Source organism: Sminthopsis crassicaudata, chromosome 2, assembly GCF_048593235.1.
Source record: "Sminthopsis crassicaudata isolate SCR6 chromosome 2, ASM4859323v1, whole genome shotgun sequence".
Taxonomy (NCBI): domain Eukaryota; kingdom Metazoa; phylum Chordata; class Mammalia; order Dasyuromorphia; family Dasyuridae; genus Sminthopsis; species Sminthopsis crassicaudata.
In genome coordinates, this window is record NC_133618.1 from 445,168,129 (window position 1) to 445,185,878 (window position 17,750).

The 17,750-nt window shown below is 38.6% G+C and overlaps 1 long non-coding RNA gene across 1 annotated transcript in view; it reads right to left on the reverse strand.

The window, feature by feature from the left end:
- Positions 1–2,231: 2,231 nt before the first annotated feature.
- The window catches only part of LOC141553587 (uncharacterized), a 51,312-nt gene continuing 35,793 nt past the window's right edge, over positions 2,232–17,750 (reverse strand). The window contains exons 2-3 of the long non-coding RNA XR_012485539.1: positions 14,186–14,278; positions 2,232–3,250 (exon numbers count right to left, since the gene is read on the reverse strand). This is a non-coding gene — a long non-coding RNA (uncharacterized LOC141553587). The remainder of the gene's footprint in view (positions 3,251–14,185; positions 14,279–17,750) is intronic.

Consider the following 17,750-nt stretch of genomic DNA (forward strand, 5'->3'; position numbering starts at 1 on the left):
AAAGCTTCCTGACAATTAGAGCTGGCTGTCTAAAAGTGGGATGAATGGGTTGCCTTTAGAAATGGTGGCCTTTTAAAGCAAGACTTGCTTGTTGGTTATGGGATTCCTTTAAGTATAACTTGAACTAGATGTCTGCTGAGATTCCTTTCAACTCTTAGATTCCGAGTGTTGAAAATATGGAACAACTTCTTAAATCCAGTTGGATTTCCTGCCATTTACCCTTGACTCAGCTCATCATCCACTTATAGCATTGATCCAAGATACATATAATGGTAGACAACTCAATGGACTGTCTATTTATATGCATCCCCCAGACCTATGTGTCTATCTGTATTTCAAAAAAGTCTTTGATGCTGTTCATTATTGTAGATTCTTGAAGACTATACTGGCAAAGCTCAAATTCTAGAAGGTTATATTATTCTGGAAGGTAGAACCATAAACTATTATGAAGCAAGAGGACTTTGCTCAAGAATGCTCTACTCTAACAGAGAAGGAAGTAAAGGGAACATGGCAGGAGGAGACTGGGATTCTTGGGGCCTGTATGGAACACTGCCTTTTCTTTCCTTTCTCTTCTCTGGTTTCCAAAAGAAACTACCATCTTTTTCCTTCCCAGGGCTTTTTCTTCCTCCCTCTTTTCCAAGTGTACCAACTTCTTTTATTCTGCATTCTTTTTGGTGAAGAGAGCTTGGAACAATGGAAGCCAAGGAGAGTTGACTATAAATCTGAAGAACCCATATGATAATCATCATAATTGCATAGTGGAAAAAGTGCAGTATTTGGAATCACAAGACTTGGTTTCAAATCCAAGTTCTGGCGATTGTAACTGGCTTCAAACTTCTGGGCCTTAGCTTCTTCATCTGTAAAATAAGCAAGATGAATTAAATGGTCCCCAAGATCCCCAATATGATAGCTGGACAGTTTACAAGATGCACTAGTTACCATGCCATGTTAAAAAAAAAAGATTTATGGAGCATTTCTGGTACCCTAGAAAGTTTTTTGGATTATATAGAAAGAGTTGAACAGGATGAAAAGACATAGATAGGTCTCAATCTGTGCCAGTAAAGGAAATACATCACAGACTATAGGAATTTAAAGACTTAGACTTGAAATAGACCTTCAAAGTCATCTCCTTTATTTTACAGATGAGGAAACTGACCCTAAGTAGTTTGTAAAAGGTCACATGTCAATAGTCAATAACAGAGCCAGAATTCCAATATGGAATTTTTACCCATTACTCATCTCTAGATGGATGAACTACACTTAATGAACAAATTATCACCAAAATTTTAGAACATATTTCAGCTTTACTGACTGAAAATTGTCCTAAGACTTTGCAATTACAAATATTAAGATCAGTCTAAAATCATTCCTCAATCTGCTCTCTTTCAGGCTAAAATATCCATACATAGCTAATGATTTACCTAGTTTTTGAACATAGAGTCAGTCACTCAGACAATATTTATTAAATCTTTATTTTATGTTAGGCTATGTTGGGGATACAAAAAAAGGAAAATAATATTTGCTCTCTACACTCTGGAGTTAGATAGTGCAAGATTTAGAGTTAGAAAACCTTTTCTTGGATAAGTGGATTTGCCACTTACTAATGGTATGATCCTGGGAAAATCATTTAACCTCTCTGAAGCTCAGTTTCCCCATCTGTAAAATGAAGAGATTAGATGACTTCTAAGGTATTTTCCTGGTACAAATCTATGACTCTATGATGGTCAATGTTATTTTAAATTTCATTAACATTCTGATTTCTCTATACTCTGGAGAAGTACAACTTCCTGAATTGAACTTGTATGGGCTGAAGGAGTGTGGCCTACCCAATGAAGCATATGTTCACACTTAGAACTGGTTCCTGGACAGAATAAGCCCCCCAATTCCCCTTTATGACCTAGTTTAGCTGGAGGTGATTGTAGCCTCTCATTTCATGAAGCTGACCTGCCAATGATAAATACCATTTAATTATGGAACAAGGATTTCTGTCATTGCTCTTGGCCATGCTTCTATTGCTAGAGATTAAACATCATCCCAATACTACTGAATTACCTTTTTAAATCTATTATTTCAATGTGATTAACTTCACCTCTTTTCATTTAGCTGTAAGCAAAATCTTGTTTACAAGGCAAAAAAAAAAAGCATTCCCCGTAATATCGGCAATAATAATAAAAACGAACATTGCAAGAAAATAATTTATGTGAAAAACAGCAAAAAATGGCATTGATGCATTAGGTGCCTCCTCAATTAATAAAAAGAAGGAAATATTTAAAAACAATTTATCAAGGAAATATATACAGTTCATACATCATGCATTTGCAAAGAATGTACTAATATTCATTCTACAAATAGCTGTGTGACCTCGGGATACTAATTCCTTTGTGTGTGCTTGGAATCTAGGTTGTGGTTACAAAGTAGGAATGGAATTGGATAGTTATACACCAATGAAAGGCACCTCTTATGACAAAGAAATGTGCTTGAATTTGGGAAAGTGGTGGCTTTTATTCAAATTTATGCTGACTACTTTGAGGACTGCCCCAGTGAATTCAGATTTTCAGTAGACACAATTATTTCGGCAAGACCTGAACTAAAGTTGGAAATTTCACTAAGATGCCGTTAGTTTCTGGAAGAAAGAGCTGAGGGAAATCCAGTGTATTGATCTGCTTTGCTTAAGAACTCATTGAGGGAACAAGGGCCCTGTTATTTTAATATAAAATCTTTGAGGGTTTTTATTCAATTGCAGAAAGTTGTAAAGTGGGAAGCTGCCATGTTGGGAGGCCAAGCCCAGTGGCATCTGCTCCTACCATTATGCTAATTGTCAGTTCTGCTGGTGCAGGCATTTGGATAGAGGACCCACGGCTGTGTGTTGGCAAAAGAGATACCGTATTGTGCTCTGTATTGGGTACATTTCTTCCTAATTTATTTTTACCATTTTCTTTTATTGCTCTTCCAGATCCTCAACTCGCAGGAAGCTCTTTTACAGGGAGTTGCAGATAAATTAGCATTTGCATCATATTTCACAGTTTATAACAGACTCTTTCTCTCACACTTAAAACAATGTGCTTTTATAAGGAAAAAAAAAACAAAACAACACATCAATATTAGGAGAAGGAATATTTCCACAGATGGTGTCAGTGCTTTAGCCAGAGTTTTTAAAATGTTCGACTCTCAAAGCAAACTCTGTAAGGGCCCAGGCTCGGCAATATGGGATGCGAGTGCCTTCTCTGCCGGCAGCCACAGAGACGGGATGCTAGAATGGGGAAAGATTGAAACAGATATACTGTAAGGCATAATGCAGTCTGTTGGAAGCTAGCAGTTTCTATTTCTGTTTTTCTTTCCTATCTTTTCTCTCTCCTCCTTTTTTACCACTTTTTTTTTTTTTTTTTTTTTTTTTTTTTTTTTTTGAGGAAAGGATTCTCTTAGCTTTATGCATGCTATAGAACAAGAATTCCGGATCTGTAGAGAGGTCTATGGATAGATTTCAGGAGGTCCATGAACTTGGAAGATAAAAATTAAATTTTAATCTTCACTGATTCTTTAACTAAATTCATCACTCCCTTCAATAATTTAAAAACATGATTCTGAGAGTCTATAGCCTTCATCAAACTATCATGGCACAAAAGAGGTTAAGAATCTTCCTTTTGGCTTATTATTTTAAATTGTTTTGAGTCACACATATGTAAGTATATATATATATATATATATATATATATATATATATATAAATATATATACATATATATACACATATACACACATATATATAAGCACACATATTAATATAAATTTATTTCAATAAACAGGCAGCTAGGTAATGCAATGGATAGAGTTTCAGGCCTAGAGTCAAGAAGATCTAAATTGAAATCTGGCCTCAGATATTTACTGATTGTGTGATCCTGGGAAAGTCACTTAACCCTGTTTGCCTCAGTTCTCTCATCTGTAAAATGAGCTGGAGAAGATACTGCTTCAGTATCTTTGTCAAGACAACCTCAAATAGGGCCCTGAAGAGTAAGGCACAATTGAATTGACTGAACAACAAAAATTTCAATAAATATCTATTAAGGTCTATTTTATGCAAAGTATCCATATCCATTTATATAATGAGATAACAACAGAAACAGTTTATGTTCCAGGGGCTTATGAATATATGATGAAAGATGTGATCAAACATTACATTCTTTTGTTTTCTATATTTTAATAGTTTTAATTTACCAGATATATGCATGGGCAACCCCACAACACCGACAATTACCAAATCCCTTGTTCCAATCCTTCCCCTCCTTCCCCCCCCCCCCCAAGATGGCAGGTTGACCAATGCATAAAACATTACATTCTTTAAGAACTTCTGAACAGGCAGCAAGTTGTAGTAGGAGCACTGCATCTGGCATCAGAATATTTCATTTCAAGTCTAGCCTATTAGTTCCATCTGAGCACAGGCATATTCTCTAATCTTTCTGGGACTCAGTTTCTTCTTGTAAAAAAGAAGAGAGTGTTGAACTAGATTAGATGATTTCTAAGAATGGTTCCATCTTTAAGACACTAGTCCATCAGAATGGGAAAATACTTATGTTTCTGTATGCACATGGAAATTGTAATAGCTACAAAAAACTTGGAGATCATCCAGCCCAAACTTAAACTTCTTATTTTATTGATGGGGAGATTGAGGATCAGACCTGGAAGTGACTTACCCATGAACAAGAAATAAATTAGTGGCAGAGCTGGTTACTTGCAATGTGACTAGTTATCCTCCATTGCCAGAATATCATATGGCCGACTGCCAAGCCTTTGAAACACACTTATTCAGGACTTTTTCCAAGGAAATATGTCTTTGTTTTTGTAATAAAAGTGCCTAGAGAAATCAGATTTACCTTCATAACATTTGCTATACCTACAAAAATCAAAGTTGGAAAGAATCTTGGAATATAGAAAATAGAATTTCATGGCTAGAAAGATCATTTGAACTTATACAATAGAATGTCAGTGATGACAAAAGTCTGAGAACATACAACAAAGAATGTCCCAGCTGTAAGAAAATATGATGTAAGGAGGAAAGGAGGAAAGGAGAAAGGAAGGGAGGGAGAAAGAAAGGGGGAAAAAAGGGAGGAAAGAGGGAAGGAAGAAAGTAAGGGAGAAAAGGAGGAAGGAGGAAGGAAGGAAGAAAAGGAGGAAGGAGGGAAGGAGGAGAAAGGAAGAAAGGAGAAAGGAAGGGGGGCAGCTAGATGGCGCAGCCCTGAATTCAGGAGGACCCGAGTTCAAATCTGGTCTCAGACACTTAACATTGCCTAGCTGTGTGACCCTGGGCAAGTCACTTAACCCCAGTCTTAGGGAAAAAAAAAGAAAGGAGAAAGGAAGGAAGGAGTAAGGAAAGAAGAAAAGTGTTGTGATATGGTAGCTACCTGCCAGTTACCTAATGGACCAGCAGCATTAGGATGACCTCTTATATGTATTAGTAAACAATCCTTAGCATTTTCTCTCTCATAATTTCTAAATATATGTAGTGTGCATGTGTTGTATATAGATATATGTGTATATGTTTATATATACATGTATATTGTGCATACATATATATATATGTATGGGTGTGTATATAGTCACACATTCTTTATACACTTATTCTCATATTCTGCAGCTTGAGAATTGTTCCCCATTTGCACAGTGTATCAACTATCTAGTTCATCTTTCCTCTCAGGGTGTTCTAATAGGATATTTTATCTTCCAGGATAATTTCCTGGAAACACGTGTAACAGCCCTGTAAATCACTGAATTGGTGGAGTAAGGACTCTGACTTTGTTCCAGAGGCCATAAGAAGGCAGGCCTGTTTTCTGGCCTCTGATGCAATTGGTGCCCAAGTCAAAAGCAGAAAAAAGATAAATGCCTTCAGTTCCCAATTCTTTCTTTTCCTCAGCCAATAAACCTTCTTGAATCACCTCCTTTGTTCAGTGCTTTGTTTTGGTATGCAAAAGGTAAGGGAGACAAGGGTCCATGCCCTCAAACAACTTACAATCTGGTAGGGGAGATAAGACATTTCAAATGGCCCTATAGAATAGAATGAAATGACAGCAGCACAGATTTAGAGTGGAAAGGACCTAAAGAGTTCATGTAATCCAACCTCTCTACACTTGACAGATAAAGAAAATGTAGGCAGAGGGAGGGAAGGGGACTTGCTCTGCATCACAGGCATTAAATAGCAGAACTGGGATAAATGATTAAGATAGATAAGCAATGGGGGATCTAAGGAAAGAAAGCTCTCTTCTATGCATGGATTCATGGAGATGGCTGCATTTGAGCATCTCTGCATACCTCTCTCATTCATTGATTCTCTCACTCTCATTCATTCACTTATGCCTCCATTTCATCAGCCTATATTTATCAAGTGCTACTATGTGCCAAGCAAGTGCTATTACAATCTCAGATCCCCCCTGAGAACCACAAGCCATTAAGACAACACCTTAGCATCATTTGTTAACCACATCATTCTCTGCTGTTGACAAGAGGTACTCAGGGCAGTGTAAGGACCCGAGTGGGGACAAATGAAGCGAAGTGGGGGTGGGGAGGAAAGAGAGGAAACTGAGAGGAGGGAAAAAGGCTCATTAGAAGAGTTGTGGGGGTATGGAAGGCAAACCCTTTTACTTTATTCATGCAGAATTGGTAACTGGAGCACACTAACCATTTCCCCTCTCCCCATCCACCATTCCTCTCCTCTGACATTGAGTGAGTTAAGTCACTTAACCTCTCTTAGCCTCAGTTTCCTCATCTGTAAAATGTGGATAATAGTAGAATCTGCATTTCAGAATTTCCATGGCAATCAAATGAGATAATATATGGAAAAGACTTCGCCCAACTAAAGTTATACAAAAATATGGACTATGAATTATAATAGTAACAGAATAACTGGCACTGTGACAACCTTGTGTATCTTTACAATCAATTTCCTAGCACCTAAGAACTTCTGTAGATACTGATAAAATTGGGTTTTTAAAGGGCAGAGGGCCAGAACCTGAACAGTGGTAAAGCCACCCACAGTGTAGTCCCTTTAGAATCACCATAATTCTCTAACTTCAATGAGAAAGGAAGAGGATAAAAAGGAATTATTATCTGTTCAACTATTTTCTGGGCTTTGAGGCAAACCTGTGCAGAGCCTTGCCATCACTGGGGCTGATTCTATACCTCTCACATCTGTTCTACTCCCTCTAAGTTGCCTTAGTGCTTTCATATCTCATGATTGAATTACTCTACTAGCTTCTTTATTGGTCTCCCTCCTCAGGTCTTTCTCATATTTAATCAATCCTTTATAAGTTTGAGAAATGATAGTCACTCCTGTGCTCAAGACGCTTCAGTGGCTCCCTTTTCCCTCTAAGATAAAATAGAAACTCTTTTCTCTGACTTTAAAGCCCATCACAAATAGGCTCTGATGTGATTGTACTTTATCTTTCTCAGTTTGTATCTCAGAAAAACTGCCCTTCTTGCTGTTCCTTGAATGTAACATCTTTTCCCCTATTTCTGTGCCTCTTCCCCCATGTCTAGGTTATTCTCTCCCTTAGAATTTTTAATGCTCATTTCATTGACCATCTTCTTTAAGAAATCTTTGTAGATTTTGCCACACCAGTACATATTTATTTTTTATATATTCTCATTTCTCTTTGAAACTTCTACAGTCTTCCCTCTGTCCTCTCCTCTCCTCTAGTACATGTAAGCTCTTTGATGCCAAAGACTATTAAGTTTATCCTCAATGTCTGCCATATAGTAACTGCTTAATAAATGCTTATTGATTGCCTGATTGGTCCAGAATTAGGACTTGTGTTCAGGAAACTTGTAGTAGAGGAAGAGTGGGAAAAAATGTTACACTTTCTGCTAAAGCCAGGAAAGCTAGTTTTGAAATACTGTCAGCTGTGTAAAAAAGATACTCTCTGAGTGTCAGTTTCCTTATCAGTAAAGCAGGCTATGTGGCACATGGATAGAAAATTAAAGTTAGACTCTAGAAGTCCTGAGTTTGAATTCTGCCTTGTTCACTAGTTGCATGACCTTGGACAAGCACTTAACCTTTCAGCCTCAATTTTCTCATCGGTAAAATGGGGATAATGGTAACATCTGCCTCAAAAGGTTGTTGTGAGAATCAAATAATGTATAAAAATATGTGTAAGGAAGGTGCTTTGAAGACTGTAACATGATCTATAATTACCAAGTGTTTTTATTGTTGTTAAATAGGAAAATGAGATTTTCATAACATATCCACATAGTGGAGTTTTTCTTTTCATTATGCATAGAATTTATTTTCAAATTTCCTAAAATGGTCATAGCTGCATGTTGATATTATGGATTTAGTTTGTTGGGTGAATAAATAATTTTGTAAGTTTTAACACACTAATTAAATGTGAGCAGTTATTATGATAATTTTCATATTATCCTTGCCCTTCCCCACCCCAGTATTCTTTGGGGGCTATCCCAGTATTGAGGTGCAAGAGGCCAAATAATAGGCAATAATGGTTGAAAAACTATTTCCTTCACAAGACTTTAATTGAGGCATATATCTATAACTGATCTAGTAACAAACTCCATGAAAGTAGTAACATCTGCCCATCCTTCCAGCTCAGCTTGCCTTTTTACAATTTACATTGCCTATTGAGCTCTTGGCAAAGACCTTGCTATACCTTATTCCTGTGAAGATAGCTCTGAAAGATCCATTATGTCTCACCGAAATACTTCTCATTTGTGCCCTCACTGAGGGCAGAGATTAAGGAAAGGAAGGCCCCTTCTTCAGGAACGCTTGCTCTAAATAAAGGATTTTAAAAAATCATCTGCTTATAATTGACATGCAATTAGTGCTTCTATCTAAACTCATAAACTCAGGATCTTTCTTAGAGGTTATCTAGTCCAACTCTTCATTTGAATGAAAAGGAAATTGAAGCCAAGAAAGAACCATAGAAACATGGGCTCTTAGAGCTAAAAGTGAACAGGAATATTTTCAACGAAACCTCAGAGAAGTATTATCCAACCTTTTTTTGATGACCTCCAATGATGAGGAATCCATCAACTCCTGAGTCAGCCCATTCCATTTTTGAACAACACCAAGTATAAGAACATTAAACCAAAATGGATTTCTCTCCAAGTTTCACACAGCAAGCCTATTTCTTCCCTTTGAGGCCAAGTAGAACTAGTTGAATTTCTCAGAGTATTTAAAATATTTGTAAAAACAAAAACAAAAAATCAAAATATATGCACAAATGTTCCTATCTAATGATTGTTTGTTTGTTGTCCTTCATTCTGGAGGAGGATTAAAACAGCATCACTATGTTGAAGTCAATTGGCAGTGGTCGGTCAGAATAATACAAACTTGGAAGGCTCTACCACAGGTTGGGCACATATAATTCATATGAACATTTGGAGGGGAGATGACTCTAAACTTATGCATCTCATGTATATTTTGAATTATTGCAATTCTGCTTTGCTCATAGACCACCATGTCTTCTTTGATAAGGGCACACCATGATAGGTGGCCCTGTGCCAGTGTATAAATTGTTGAATGTTATAAAGAAAATCTACATAATTAGAATGAATAAGTTTGATCCTGGAGAATCATTGAGAAAATGCACCTATATCTTCTAACAGAGAGGTATATGTAAATGGAATTATGGGTGTGGAATGTTGCGCACAATTTCTTTGACAGCGCTTCTGCATTAACTGGCTTTATTGAACTGTTTTAGGAACTCTTTTAGGAAATTTTTTTTAAAAGGGGGAATGGTCCACTTGTGAGAAGGAGGAATATATTCGTAAATGAATGTGTGAAATAAATGTTAAAATATTTCTTAAAAACAAAAGATATAAATAAAACCAAGATTCAAATTGTTATTTTTTAAAATGGTTACTCCCTCCCTCCTCCCCTCCCTTCCCCCTCCCTTTAATTTTCCCCAGACAAAACATTCCCTTCAGTTGACACACATGTGGCCTGTACTCTAGTCTTTTCACCAGTGGCTTTGGCACAGGGAATTTGTGGTGAAGGGAGACTGTAAGTTTGCATACAGAGTTCTATTTACTACTATTATACTTACTGAGCTGAGAAGGAATATAAAAGAAAAATGCTTTCTTTCTTTCTTTCATCCTTCCTTCATTCTTCTTTCTTTCTCTCTTTCCTTCTTTTTTCTCTATTTCTTTCTTCTTTCTGTTTCCCACTGTGTAGTCTGTGTTGACTCAGGAACAAAATATCTAGTAAAAAGTCTTACCTTTAGATGACCAGGAATTTAAAAGTTACTGGTCAGAGGAATTACCCTTTTATCTGAAAGATGGTAATAGCATGAAGTCCAAAACAAAATGGCAGCACAGCATTTCACCAAGTTTTCGGAGTGACAGCTAACTGGAATTTCTACCATGAGTTCAGAAGTTCATAGCTTTTAGGAATGGGGAGAACCACATTTGGGGGAGATCATTAAGTAATGGAATGTCAGATCAGACAAGGAAGATGGAACCAAGAGAGTAAAAAGGACTGACCTGAGGTCACAGAGATAAAGGGTAAGAACCAGGATTAGAATCCATTTCCTGACTCCATGCATGGGCTCTTTGTACTACACCCAACTGTTTCTCCCATGAGCCATTCTGCTTATAGTAGTTATCTTCCTGACTGCTTTTTTTCTCAGAAAGTCTGCACTTTGTTTTTCTTACTGTACATTTATGGATACATACCAAACATATAGAGTATAATCTACCAAAGCTGTAAACACTTGAAAATGAGGGTTTCGGGTTGTAAATGTTTCATTACAGCAGGGTAATTGCAGGGCAATAAATTATGCACTATGTACATACAGCATGCACATATTAATTAGAAATGTCATTAGTCAGAGATACTTTACCAATATTAATTTGAATTAACATCTTTCCTCCATCTGGGGGCTAGTTTGGCCTGGTAGAACAGCAGATGTGGGAGCTCTGGGGCAGAGATGACAAAAGGGCTCAATTTGCAAAGAGGGACTGGCTTTGGTGTGCCATGGGACCTTACTAGAGCTGGACAGAGGCAGCATGGTGGGATGTCAAGAGTCCCCATGTTCACTCTCGATTGTGTGATTAACCATGAAGGAGTTATTTAAGCATCTCCCATGTGTGAGATTCTACAGTGGGCACTAGGGGTTACCTGTGCAACTAAAAGTCAGCCACATACCCCCTCTGGGCCTCAGTTTTCTTCTTTGTAGATGAAAAGTTGGGCTCTTTAAGATCTAAATCCTATGATCTAATGGATTGTAACTCTACTGAGTGAGGAGACCATGAGGATGCCTGGGGATCTGCCTCAGTGGAATCTGGAAGGCAAGAGAAATTCTTATCAAAAGTCTTAGAGCAGTTTTAAGCTATGAGAGCCCAGATAGGACATTTGGGGCCAAAAGAGAAGAAGGGACTGACCCCAAATCACACAACTATAAAGTAAAAATCAGCATCAGAACCCAAGTTTCCTGGATCCTCATTCAGGGCTTTTCACATTAGACCCAATTGTTTTTCTTATGATCATTCTACTTCTAGTATCTACCTGCCTGGCTGAATCAGAAGGGTCTGTACTTTTTTTAGATATTAAAGTTTAAAACTGCTCTAAGATTTTGGAAGATTGTATGGCAAGTGTATTATAATGTATAGAGACATACTTGTATGCATGCATATTTATAGATACATGTATCTATATATCTTTATATCTATTACTATATCCTATGTATAGAGATAGAAAGAGAAAGTAACTAAGGGGAGAAAGAAGACAGAGAGAGAAACAGAGAGAGAGAGAAAGACACTGAGATAGAGACACAGAGAAAGACAGGGGCAGATGGACAGAGACAGAGAGAGAAGGAGAGACGGACAGGCAGTGAGGGAGACAGAGGAGGAGGAGGAGAAAGAAGAGAGGAAAGAGGGGAGAGAGAGACAGACAGACAGACAAACACAGAGAGACAGAGAGAGGCAGAGGGACTTTTAGCCCTAATGGAGGAATAACATTTTGTTTTCAGATAGATGTTGGCTCACCTTTTTCTGCTGCCTGCGGGTCCTGATTGAGTATGAGTTCAGTTTTATCCACAAGCCACCTTTCCGGGGTAGTCCTCCAATGGGCTCTGGGCCATGAGTTCATGGTCTTTTGGGAGTATATGTCCTGGCCTTCCCTCATAGAGTCTAGATTTACAGCCCCTTTCATCATATTCACAATCCTGTAGTACTGCTCTTCATCCTTCATCCCATGCAAATGAAAGCTCTCTATTTCCTAGTTCTAAAATACCTTTACAGACATCATATTCTACTTTTTAATCAGAATTATTGGTGTATGTGTTATAGCCCTCCCAGTAGAATGAAAACTACCTGAAGGTAGGAGCTATATCATACTCACTTTTCATATCCAAGACCTTGCATATAATCAATGTTTAACAAATACTTGTTGAATTGAACTGGGGGCTGGTATATAGGATCATATCATAAATGCCCCTCTGCTCAAGATATTGAGTCTAGTTGGGAGAAATCAAGGAAAGGCTTCAAAGAATAGGCAGCATTTGAGTTAGATCTTGATACTTAGGGAGCCAACAGGTGGAGATAGTGGAGAAAGGGCATTCTAAGTGTAGGAAATAGCACAGATCTGGAGGTGGGAAAACATTACTAAATTCCTTCTAGTGAGGAACTAGAGTTCCTTCTATTTCCATTGCATATTCCTAGCCTCTGGCAGAGTTACTTGAGTGTTTGGAGTTCCTTGATTTAAGTTGAATTGATAAGTTCATTGGACATTGAATAACCTATTATCATCTATCAGCAGCAGTAGTATAACTAATACCTCTATTGTACTTTACAGATGTTATCTCATTTGATCCTCACAACACCCCTGGGGAGTAAGTTCTATTATTTTCCTATTTTACACAAGAGGAAACTGAAGATAACAGTAGTTAGGTGACTTTTCCAGAGTCACACAGTTAGTAAATGTCTGTAATTGGATTTGAACTCAGGTCTTCCTGATTTTCGGCCCAGTACTGTAATCACCAAGTCACCTGTCTGCCTCTATCCTATTTCATTACCAATAAGTGGGTGTTCAGCTTTGTTTTGAAAACTTCCACTGAGAAGGTGTTCCCTACCACCTGAAGCAGTCCATTGGAATTGTTAGGACCCTTTGCCTTATATGGAGTTCACCTCCCTGCAACTTCCTACTCATTCTACTATTGCCTTCAAGTATGAGCAGGACAAGACATCAATCAACAAGCATTTATCAAAGCACCTATTTTATGCCAGGCACAATGTAGCACCATTTTTATAGTTCTGAAACTGGAAGAGACCTTAGATACTCTTGTCAATGACCCTTATTTTACAGAATGGGAAACTGAGGGCCAGGAAGGTTTAGTCCCTCAACCAAGGTTATACAGTTAGCAAATAGCAGAGCTGAAACGTGAACCCGGGTCCTTCTGACTCCTCTTTTCTCTAGACTGAGTAGCTTCTGCTCCTTCAACTGATTTTCATTTGGTATGTTTTGAAATCACCTCATCATTCAAGTAACCATTGTTAGGATGTGTTAGTTATCTTCTAAAATATGGCAACCAGAACTGGCACTCACACACATTAACTAATAATAACATGGTTCATATTGCACTGAGAGATTTTAAAGTATTTTTCTCATAATAACTCTATGAGATAAGTAGATTTAATATTAACTCCTAATTGCATTTGATTAAATTGAAGTTTTGATTGGTTAACTGACTTACCCATGATTCCACATAGCTAGTTCCTGTCCTGGCCTCTTGATATCAAGTTCCCCTGATATTATAATGCAGGATTTATTAAGTACCAACAATATTCTGAACTCTGTTTTAATCTCTAGACCAAAGTAAAGATAAAGCATAGATAGAGATTTCTTGTGTTCTTCAACTCCCTCCAATAGGGAGGTCCCTGTCCTCTGCAGGGACTGTTGGAACAGGAGGACTCCAGGGGCTTAGAGCATGGGACAGTTCCTACAAAAAAAGCCAGGGCAGTGAGCAGTCAGGAGCCATTTGCAATGTGTAGTAAACTGAATCATTGAATGAGTGTTGCCTCAATCAAACTGAGGCTTGTTAAAGACCTTACATTAAAAAGGCCCCACTGCTTATGGAACCATCTCCAGTCACCCTGATTTATATCTGACCATTGGGCTCAGATGGCTCTGGAGGGAAAATGAGGCAGGTGATTTTGCACAGCCTTCCATCACTTAAATCCAACTCACCTGCATGTCATGACATCAATTCCCTGATGGTTCCTTTTGAGAATGATGGACAAACAACAGCAATGCTCCTCAAGGGGAAGCTGAGATGACCTTCTGCAGATCAGGAGTGAGGAAGGAAGAAAGAGTATTGTCCTAGTTGTTAAGACAATTGGCCCTTCTTTGGCTATGGTATGGGGGTTATTATGAGAGAGGTGCTTTGTAAACTTTAAAGTATTATAGAAATGTGAATTATGATCCAGGTGGACAGAGTGACTCTTTCTCCATTTTCAAAGGTCCAGAAGCCACTGGAGATCTATTGCCATCTCCCAATATGTCTTTATGGACGTAATTAGCTCTGTCCCTAATCCAGGACACAGGGGAAAAGTGAGTGGGGACCTATCCTGGACACTGAGAAGGTAAGACAGAATTCTATTCTGCTCCATTAGGGCTAAAAGATGAGAACTGTGGTCAGAATTTCCCAGGATGCTGCCACTCTATCCAAGACACAGAAACATCCCTTCCCTGCTTCTTCAGGATCCTCTTCCATCAAGGGTTCTTCAGAACCAGTAGACTTCTATGAACCCAGAACTATCTTCCTGGTCCTCCTTCCTAATCCTACACTGCTCAGGAGCAGTAATAATAAGGACAAAGTGACCTGCTCAATCAGCCAAAGTTCCCCCTTCACTGTCAGCCCTTAATGTTTCTCTGTGAACTCTCTTAGCCAATTATGTAATACACTATGTTAGAAGGGCAGCTAGGTGGTACAATTGGTCTGCAGTTAGGAAAACATTGTTTAAATCTGGTCTTAGATATGCTGTGTGACATTGGGCAAATCACTTAATCCTATATACCTCAGTTTTCTCATCTGTAAAATGAACTAGAGAAGAAAATGGCAAACCACTCCAGTATCTTTGCCAAGAAAATCACAATGGGATCATGAAGAGATGAACAGCTGAACTGACCAACCATCAGTGTACTAATGCTATCTGTGCTGGTGCCTTTATTATTTTATGAAACTGTGGGTTCCATGAGGGTAGGTATCATGTCTTGTTAAACTTGGATCCAAGAAATGAAATGAAAGTTACTTCCCTGAGTTGGTGCAGGAAATAAAAATCAGAGGTGATATTTAAACATAGGTCCTCTGGCTCCAAAATCTGGTGCTATTATACCACTTTCTGAGCCCAGAGAGAGCTGGGTTCTCTGTTGTCAAGTCCTTTGCCAGTGTTAGCTTTTCAAAAGAGCAGAAAAAAATCCAGGATTGGAACTGGGGGGAAAATCACAGAGCAGCAACCCTATTTCATGGACCTTAGGTAGGGGCTTTGGAATTCAAGGGTAAGAAGCAGGGAAACATCAGGATAAGTTGACATATGTGCTTCCAACATCTGTCTCACTCGTAGTGTTTGAAATATGTCCAGGTTTTCAGATGACTAGTTCTTGAAACCCATCTGCCAAATGCGTTCCTATTTCCCATGCTGAAGACATTGAGTTAGCTCTGGGGCAACAACACAGCGGTGAAACATCCAGCTCAGATTCATTTAGTCTGAGAAAACTCACCCCTGAAATTCTCTAAAAAATCTGGTTAGATTGGCCCAGGGAATTGTGTGCCAGCATGGACTTGATCTTGCTTGTAAAATTCATCCTATTTCTTCCTTTGAAAGGTACCCCGCTGTGACTCCTGTTTACATAGCACTTAATCTCATTCTTCATACAGTTAATCACACTGGAGCAGACAATAACTCAGGGATGTGTCTTGCTTGCCAAACGGGGAAGCTGGACTGCCTGACAGAATGTCAGGATCTGCACTGAACAATGAGGGGATTGCTATGGAAGGAAGCATGCTGGCACATTGCTTTGTCCACTGGTGCTTGGTGCCAAGTAGTCTTCTCACCTCCACAAAAACACCCAGAGTGCAAGACAAAACAAGACCAAAAAACCTTGTGGACATGTACCTACTGCTCCTTGAGGCCTGGATCAGAGGGGACTTGGAGTTGGAAAACCTGGACTTGAGTCATTGCTTTTTTTCATTTATTTATTGCCTGAAGTGCGTTCTCTGGATCTCAGCTTTCTCAGCCATATGTAGTAATTTTTTTGGACTCCCTCCCCAGTTTGGTTACAGGCTGGGTTCCCCTATTGCCAACTCTTCCAACTTTCAAGAATAGTCTGCTGGTCCATACTCCTAAAACTATAGCCTCCCCTCGCCCAAGGAAGTTCATAGACACCATTAACTCAAAGTAAAGGCATTTACTAAGATGGCATAGTAAGAATAGGAGCTATACCACATTCCTGCTATTAAATGGGCTACACTCCCACAGATATCTATGTCATAAGTAGGAAGAACTGATGCAATTTAAAGTATCCCGTCGTGAGACATACATGTATGGAATCTATGTGGCCAAGGAAATTCATGTTTCCAATATGTCATGGCTCAATGTTCTTTCTTTTGTCATGACATCTTCAACAAACTCAGTCCACCAGGTATCTGGGGCTATTCAACTGATCTCCTTGGGACTGCTTTTCTCCACAGTATCTTCTTCTTCTCCTCCTCCTCCTCCTCTTCTTCTTCTTTTCCTTCTCCCTCTCCTTTTTTCTTCTCCTCTTCCTCATCCTTATTTTCCTTCTCTTCTTTTAATCTCTCACCTCTGTCTGTCTGTCTGTCTGTCTCTCTCACCCCCCCCAACTTCTAAGTTTTTGCAGTAGGAAAGAAATTCCATTTTCATTCTTCTGCTTTCTAGTAGTGGTAAATTGAGTCATATTTTAAAGAGCTAGTTCTTGCCTAAATACCTGGCTATTTCCAGTGGTAGCAAGTTTATTTTTTTAAATGCCACTAGAGACATGGCCTTTTTTGGTTAACAAAAGGCAAGTCACCTTTTCAATTCCTTTAGGGAATTTTTTTCATACTTTCTAACAGTATACACTCACCTTTGCACTTCATTTAACATGTTAACACTTTGTCTCTCTATTGTCTGTCCCCTTCTGTGATCTCATCAACCTGGCTTAGGGAGGACTGCAATCAATTGTCAAGGACTAGCTTCTCTCCACCTCCCACCCCTGCACAAAATATCAGAGAACTGGGATAGTTGACTTCTAAGGTAATCTGAAGCTCTGAATCTGACTGATGCTAATTCATGACATGGCACTTTGGAAGGCTAACTATTTGCAGAATAAACAATATCTAAAGGAATTGCACTGCTGAAAAAATAGCCTTGGGATCATAAGACCCAGTTAGGAAGGAATTAAGGTCCATAAAGAAGAAAAGTGATTTCTCTAAGGTCACAGAGATGACAAGTTAGCAAAGCTGATAATTAAATCCAGGTTTTCGATTCTAAAGCTAGTGTTATTCCCATGGTCCCATTGCATGGATAGAGGTGTAACAACTGGCCAAACATTTCCTGCCAGGATCAGGGGCCCACAAACTGATGGGTTCCCAAAACATACAATGGATAGTCAAAGGATTTTTTATTAATTGATCACAGGGCATTGGTGTCCTTTGCTAACTGATGAGTCCATGGATTCAGTTCCTATTTCCAAAGGAATTCTGTCAACATATATAGATACACACATATGTGCATGTGCACACACATACAAC